A 7,090-nucleotide genomic window follows, 5' to 3' on the forward strand; every position below is an offset into this window, starting at 1 on the left:
AAGAGATTAGCATGCTTTAAATAATACGCAAGCGTCTGATCGTCTGAGGACCGATGCGTGTAAACTTGGTAACAATTTACCTTGCGATGCTAAGCGATCGTTTAGTCAGTTACTAAGCAATGAAGCTTGCTGAACCTAAACGATCGTCTGGCTCGCGCGTTGCATTAAACGATACTCAGCGATCGCGTGCCCGATCCGTCAAACCCGATACAAACCATCTTGATTCGCATACCACATCGTTCAAAGTCGAGCATTCAACCACGATCGCATAGTCCTCATCTTCAACGATGCAATGGACACCGATCACATAGAACCTTTTTCTGCACGTGCGATCAAACCCTAGATCATCTCCTTCCTCGAAAGTCGTAAACCTTTGCCCAGAACTTTGAACAAATGACTCAAGACTTCAACAGCTTTGAATACATTACTCGAATTACGAATTAATATATGCCCAAAACGCAGGGGCCTTTAACATACAACCGCAAATGTAAAAAGGAATTAAACAGACCAAGGCAATTCATCCGAAAAAACATCCACTAATCCGGTCACATCCACAACAGTATTAACACTATAAAAACAGTGTAGAAAATGCCACCCACCATGAAATATAAACGTTATTCGTTGAAACCAAATGAAATTGAGTACAGAAACTGGCTCTGATGCCAAATTGAAGGATCTCATAACCGAAAGTTCCATGAGCGGGCTTGGATCGCTCCGATTTCATAGTGACGAAAAACGATATACATTCCATACTAATAAGTTATGCATATTAAACTATCACGGCAATGCCAGAATACAATAAAAACATAGGGAAGAGAGGTTCATTCCAAGGAAGACTGTCTTCATATTGTAAAACCCAAGGTAGCGGAAACTTCCCAACCGATCTATCAACACCCGTGAGTCTGTCGACTGTTACTGCAACGATCACGAACGTACACAAACAAGGTCGTGGGGACAACACCAACCACAAAGGAAACCGGGTAATCGCTCGCGTAAAAAACGCCAAGAGTGGCTCTAAGTGAGTTTGAAGAGGGCGGAGGATGAAGATTGTCCTGTAAATGATAAGCACGCGCTAGAAGAACTCTACTATCGTATAGTGGAGACGCTTATCGTATGTAAAGCTACACGATCGTTTAGGAAAAACTAAACGATCGTTTAGGAAAGAATATACGATCGTTTGGAGAATGCATGAACTAGACGATCGTTTAGACGAATGAGCTTCTATCATATAGGCTCACGCGATCGCTCTTCACGAATTCTTTTTGGGCGCGGGCGATTAGAATGCACGACTGAATATTTTCAAATGAAAATGATTTTCAAAACTTTAACCCGCCGGTTACCCATAACACTTCGCGCCCATCTTCCTACGTCCGAACGTGGAATAATTGGTTAATTATTAAATAATTAATCAATTAATTTAATTTAATAAATATAATCATATTATATTTATATTCTATAGTTTGATATCATATATCTACTATAGTATTTTTTCCTCTACTTGAATATAAATCATATTTATATTAATTCCTACGCGATCGTTTGCTATTGTTCCTATCATCTAGTGCACGCTGAACGATCGTTTACCTGCTAAAGATTGCTACACGATGGAGACCTCTTGGCGGTTCAAGACCCGGTTCGCCTGTGAACCGGTTTGCTCGATGAAAAATGTAATAGATAGGGTTTTTCATTCCGGTTCTTTTTTGATTTAAAGGCACATCTCGGTCCATTAATCTATTTGTTTAATACATGTGATGTATGTTTTATATGTCATATGGTATGCACATATAATAAATCCCACCTTAGGTTATGCATTGATAATGCATCATCTCTTTATTGTAATTGTTATAATTTAGAGAAGCATGATTTTAATTATGTAAGAGCATGCTCATGCATCATATAATATAAGAGTATATTTATGCATTCATAAAAAGCATTGACATACATCATCTTTATATTATAATTGTTATAGTATAAGGGTGAATGATAGCATGTTTGCTTGGTTATTACGCGTTATATAAAAGTTATATAGTAATTACTGGACATTGCATGAAGCATGACACATAGGTTACTTTATAATTGTTATAAATGCCTCGTTATGCGCAATTTTTTTTTGTTGTTTCTTTTTAAGAGTTAAAGAGAAACTAGAACTAAAAGAAATAAGAAAGACATGCATGCTCACTTAGGTTTAATTCATGGTTTTAAAATGTTTAAAACTTGGATCACATAGACCTAAGATCACGGTTCTAATATGATTAGCAACCCTAAGGCTTTAATCTTTTAATCAGTTTAATAGGATTAAATTGGCTAATAAAAGGTTAAAGTGTAGCAAATCTATCTATAAGGGACCTTTTGTCTAAGGCAGGTTCTGTCTAGGCTGGGGTCTTTAAGTTGATGGAAACGTAACACCCCTAGAACTTACCTGGAAAGGTGAATTAGATAGATTTGATGCATGCATGCAAATTAAGGACAGTCCATTAAAGTGTTTAAATGTGACTACTTGAACTTGTTTATATTTCATAAACAAACGTTGTTTATGAGCAGGCTTTAAAAAAGACTACTTTGACTAAAATCAGTAGCCAAATTGTCTAGGTTAATGAATCCCTAGGTAGAACATTCAGTGGGAGGTACTTGGGGCATAAGATGCTTCACTTAAACCTTTCTCTTTTCTCCTAAAGTCCATACCGTGAGATCTATCCTTGGCCTCGTAGCACCTTTGGCGTGTCCCCCCAATGGATGGTGTTTGGGTAGGTAAATATCAAGGTGGATGGAGAGAATGTTCATAGTAAGTGGGAGTGGGAAGTGCAACAGCATATCCCTCGGTCTCCCTCGTTAGGTTGAATAAAGTTATTAAAGGAGAAGAGATAACATTCTCATGCTATGCTAACGGAAGAAATGAGGGGCTACACATGCTTGTGTTATGATTCTAAGGATTTGATCCTTAAAAGGATACATGGACTCTAAATTTTCAAATTGATAGCGATTCTCGAAAATCCACTTCAAGATCAGTGTTCACTCTTAACGGAGGGACAATAGTATGATGAAGCACTAAATAGGGGTGCATCGCGAACTCACCATGGAGGCTGAGTATGTAGCAGCTTGTGAAGCTACTAAGGAGGTCGTTTGGCTCAATAAAATTTCTGACTAATCTGGAAGTTGTTCCAGACATGTCAAAGCCCATCACACTTTATTGTGATAATAGTGGTGTTGTGGCTAATTCCATGAGCCTAGGAGTCATAAGCGTGGCAAGCACATCGAGCAGAAGTATCATCTCATCCAACAGATTGTACATCGAGGGGACATGATTGTCATGAAGATAGCTTCGAAGCACAACGTTTATTGATCTGTTAACAAAGGCCCTCACGACTACTGTGTTTGAGGGTCACCTACAGAGTATAGGTCTATGGGATAGACCACGGCTGAATAGGGCAAGTGAGAGATCTTGTACTGGGCGTGTTATGCCCTAGTTTATTGTTTTATGTACTTGTAATTTTATTATCGTGTACACCCCACTAGCTTTAGAAAAAGTGGGAGATTGTTGGGTTTAATGCCCTAAATCTCGTAGGGTCCATAGTTTGTAAACCTTGTATGAACAAACTTCTTATATGATTAAAAATATATGATATTTTTATACAATTTGTCTATGAAATATGTGATATTTTTGTTGCATTAACCACAAGCCAATAAACTAACATCCAAGGTTATCGTTGTAACTTAAACATGTATGTGGAGACATACAGGTGGATCATGTTTAAGTGATAACCTAAATGGTCTATATATAAATAAGGAAGCTGGGTACCTTATCCTGGTGACACTACGAGTATAGACCGCTTTGTAGGTGTTACAATTTTATTAAAGTTCTACAAATGATCTGATCTTGATCATTCATGTATTAGACATACGAGCGGGGATATTCTATACAATGAGTTTGCATAAGACTGGGGACCACGAAATGTTTAGTCTCAATTAATAAACCATTCATATAAAAGACTTTCATTTCACCAGGATGATCATAGGTTTATATTTCACTTTGTTAAGAATCACATTACTAACAGTGCAGGAAGCTCTCCAGCAAAGAATGCAGGATTATGCTAACCTGGCTTCCCTCATCGATGGTAGACCCATATTCAACTCCGCTACACTGAAGTGGACCATCATGTTTAGCACATGTTCACGAACAGAGGCTTTCTTGCATTTTGGAGTTGAAATAATATTTAAGAGCCTCATGCATAAGTTGTTAGACGGCTGTCCAAACATCCCCCGCAGGGACTCCGTGATCTCACGGGCTGAGATCATAGGCCTCATGCTTCTTGACCAAGAGTCAGAAAGCCTTGCCAAGATATAGGTCGAGCCTTCTCATTTTCCCTTGTCCATCGCACACATGATGACATGCAGAAATGCATGTCATCTTAGGCCTTTTTACTTAGAATTATGAAGGTTGTTGGAAAATATGTGGCAATTGTGCTAGGAATTCATGAGAAATGAGCTTACATCGTTCAGCATTAAAGAATCTCAGCTAACCCGTATTATTATGTTATATCGCTTCAATGTTCTATTTTGTAGCTAACGCAGGAAACGGAGCGCAAATGCGGAAACCGAACCACCGCATAGGCGACTGCATGCAAAGAACCTCTTCATCGCAAAGGCAAACGCGTCAACAACACATGGATGTTGTCGAAATCAACCGTATGTTCCATTGCAAGATAGGAGTGCGCTCTCAAGCGATTGCGTGTAAAGTTGTGGTATTAATGTGAATGTGATCACTGTATGATTGCGGCTACTCGATAATGCATACTAAATGGGATCAACGCAAGGTTGGTGGAATGAACGCATCAACGCATCTACCTTAGGAAAATCAAAAGATGATGTTGACATTTCCCTACCACGCCGTTAGCTGCAGAGATTCAAAAAAGGACTAACGCGCCAAATGTCAGACTCAGAGCAATCCATTAATGTTGTCAGCGATCCAAGCTCTTATAATAGAAGCCAATGAGCAGAAATTCAACTAGTACAGGATTACCCCTACAACCCAGGGTTTTCCCTGCGACCCAGACAAATGCGTGAGAAGATGTGCTTGAGAGTTCTTCACCTCCTTCATCCATTCCGAGTGACGACCGGAGCCTCGACTGGAGCTAGATCTCGGAGAGTCAACTCCACTGTCCATCCATGCACCACTAGCACCTTGACGCACATTCGCTGGAAGCAAGTCTTTGCTTTCAGCCTGTCATTTCATTTTCCTTTTTTTCTTATATTGTATTGTATACATTTTATGATTTAGGAATTAATAACATTTGTGTTCAATACATTTCTATGTTTCCTTCGATTCCATCTCCATCTTCTTTACTTAGCATCCTTACTTTCATTGCAACACTTAGTGAGATTGCTTGAGTATCGCATACTTAGTCATGTGGATTACGAATATAAAACATGTTAGTAACCACCAAGAGGTGTGCGTTTGCTGCGAATAATATGAAGAAAACCTTATTTGCTTAGTGTGAAGCTGCGGCAACGCCTGTCTATAGGCTAACCGCATTACTTGTCTATGAGTAAAGTCAAAGCAACACCAACTACCCGGGAGGGGTAAGTGGGTGTTCGCATTAAGCAATGAAAGTCATATGTTCACTAGGGATAGGAAAATCTTAGGTCAGCAAATTCATGTGGTTACCTTGTCCTATGAGCGCTTCATTCATATTAGCTTTACTTGGGAGAAGTAGTCTAAAACTCAAATCTAAGACTCGAAAGAGCAGATTGGAACGCATAGGCAAGAATGGGGATCTTAGACATAAGCTCTGTTTTGCTTTCACACAACATATGTACCCTACAGATGGGATATTGCATGCATCCAGGAAGTAGGATATGGTGGTTGTATGCGGTCATCTTCGACACTTATGCATACCCACCGCATACGTCCTAGATTTAGCTTTTAGTGGTGTGTAGCAGATCGCATGGCTTGCGTTGACTAAGGTTGCCCTTGCAGTCACTCTTAAGTGTTGCAATGAAAACATCTCCGCATTTTATCTATCTTTCCCATTCATTTGTTTCATGTCAAGAGTTGTCGTGTCTCTACCTCTCATGCATATTCTCAATGAGTTGTCTGTTAGTTAGGAGTAGAGTAGTGGATTAGTTTAGCAACCCCTCCAACATTCTTTTATTTAAACCGCCGCATGCACATTACCGCATTCATTTTGCTACAAGTCCCCATGTTCGACCTCGATCACCCGAGAAACTTTCGTTCGCATATATACTTGGCGGAGCACAAGAAAACTTGTGGCAGGACGCATGGTCATCACATAATTTTATTAATGCATATTCATTCCAATGCATGACCATCGACGCATGACTATCAACGCATATCTTAAGAACATGCATCGCATACCGCATTCAAGGGAATTTTAGTTGTTGAATAATGACTTCTAATTTCCGCTCAATCATATGCCTCCCGAACATTTTGAGCGGTATTTTTGGAGCTGGAATAGGAAGACAAGCCTTCATGAGAGCAACATGAGATCCTCGTTTATTAGGATCGTCGTGATCATATGTTTCCATGTTGAAAAATTGTCGCAGTTAATTTTTCGGCGCTAAACAACGATAAGGTGGCTGTAGCCATTTGAAAAAGTTGTTGAAATTTCGAAACATATCTTGATTAGTTTTTGCTAAACCACTTTTAAACCAATTAGTTTTGCAAAACAGTTTCAAGTCCCCTAAGTTAAGAGCTCTTATTGTTGCAATGATGCCCAGTGAGTCAAGAAAATGCCACCGGTGGGGTAATCAGTTGCCCTTCATCTGGAATGAGACATTCTCAACAATTAGGCAAAACCAAACTCTTGGAACTGAACCTAAAAGCCACCATTTTTTTGGTCTATAATCGTTAACATTTAAACTATTCCGTGTAAGTGTAACCCCTCGTTTGTTCGGTGCCAAAGTCCCGCCCTAATGCGCTTACCATTAGGGAAAAGACATATTAGGACAAGAGACTAAGTTACCTTATCCTCTTATAGGAGATCGAATAAAGAAACGTGCAAAACTGCCATCCTTTAGGGGGACACTCCCAAGGTGCCTCAAGGCGATGCGCATTAACTTTATCAAACTCTAT

Source organism: Benincasa hispida, chromosome 12 (assembly GCF_009727055.1).
Source record: "Benincasa hispida cultivar B227 chromosome 12, ASM972705v1, whole genome shotgun sequence".
NCBI classification, from domain to species: domain Eukaryota; kingdom Viridiplantae; phylum Streptophyta; class Magnoliopsida; order Cucurbitales; family Cucurbitaceae; genus Benincasa; species Benincasa hispida.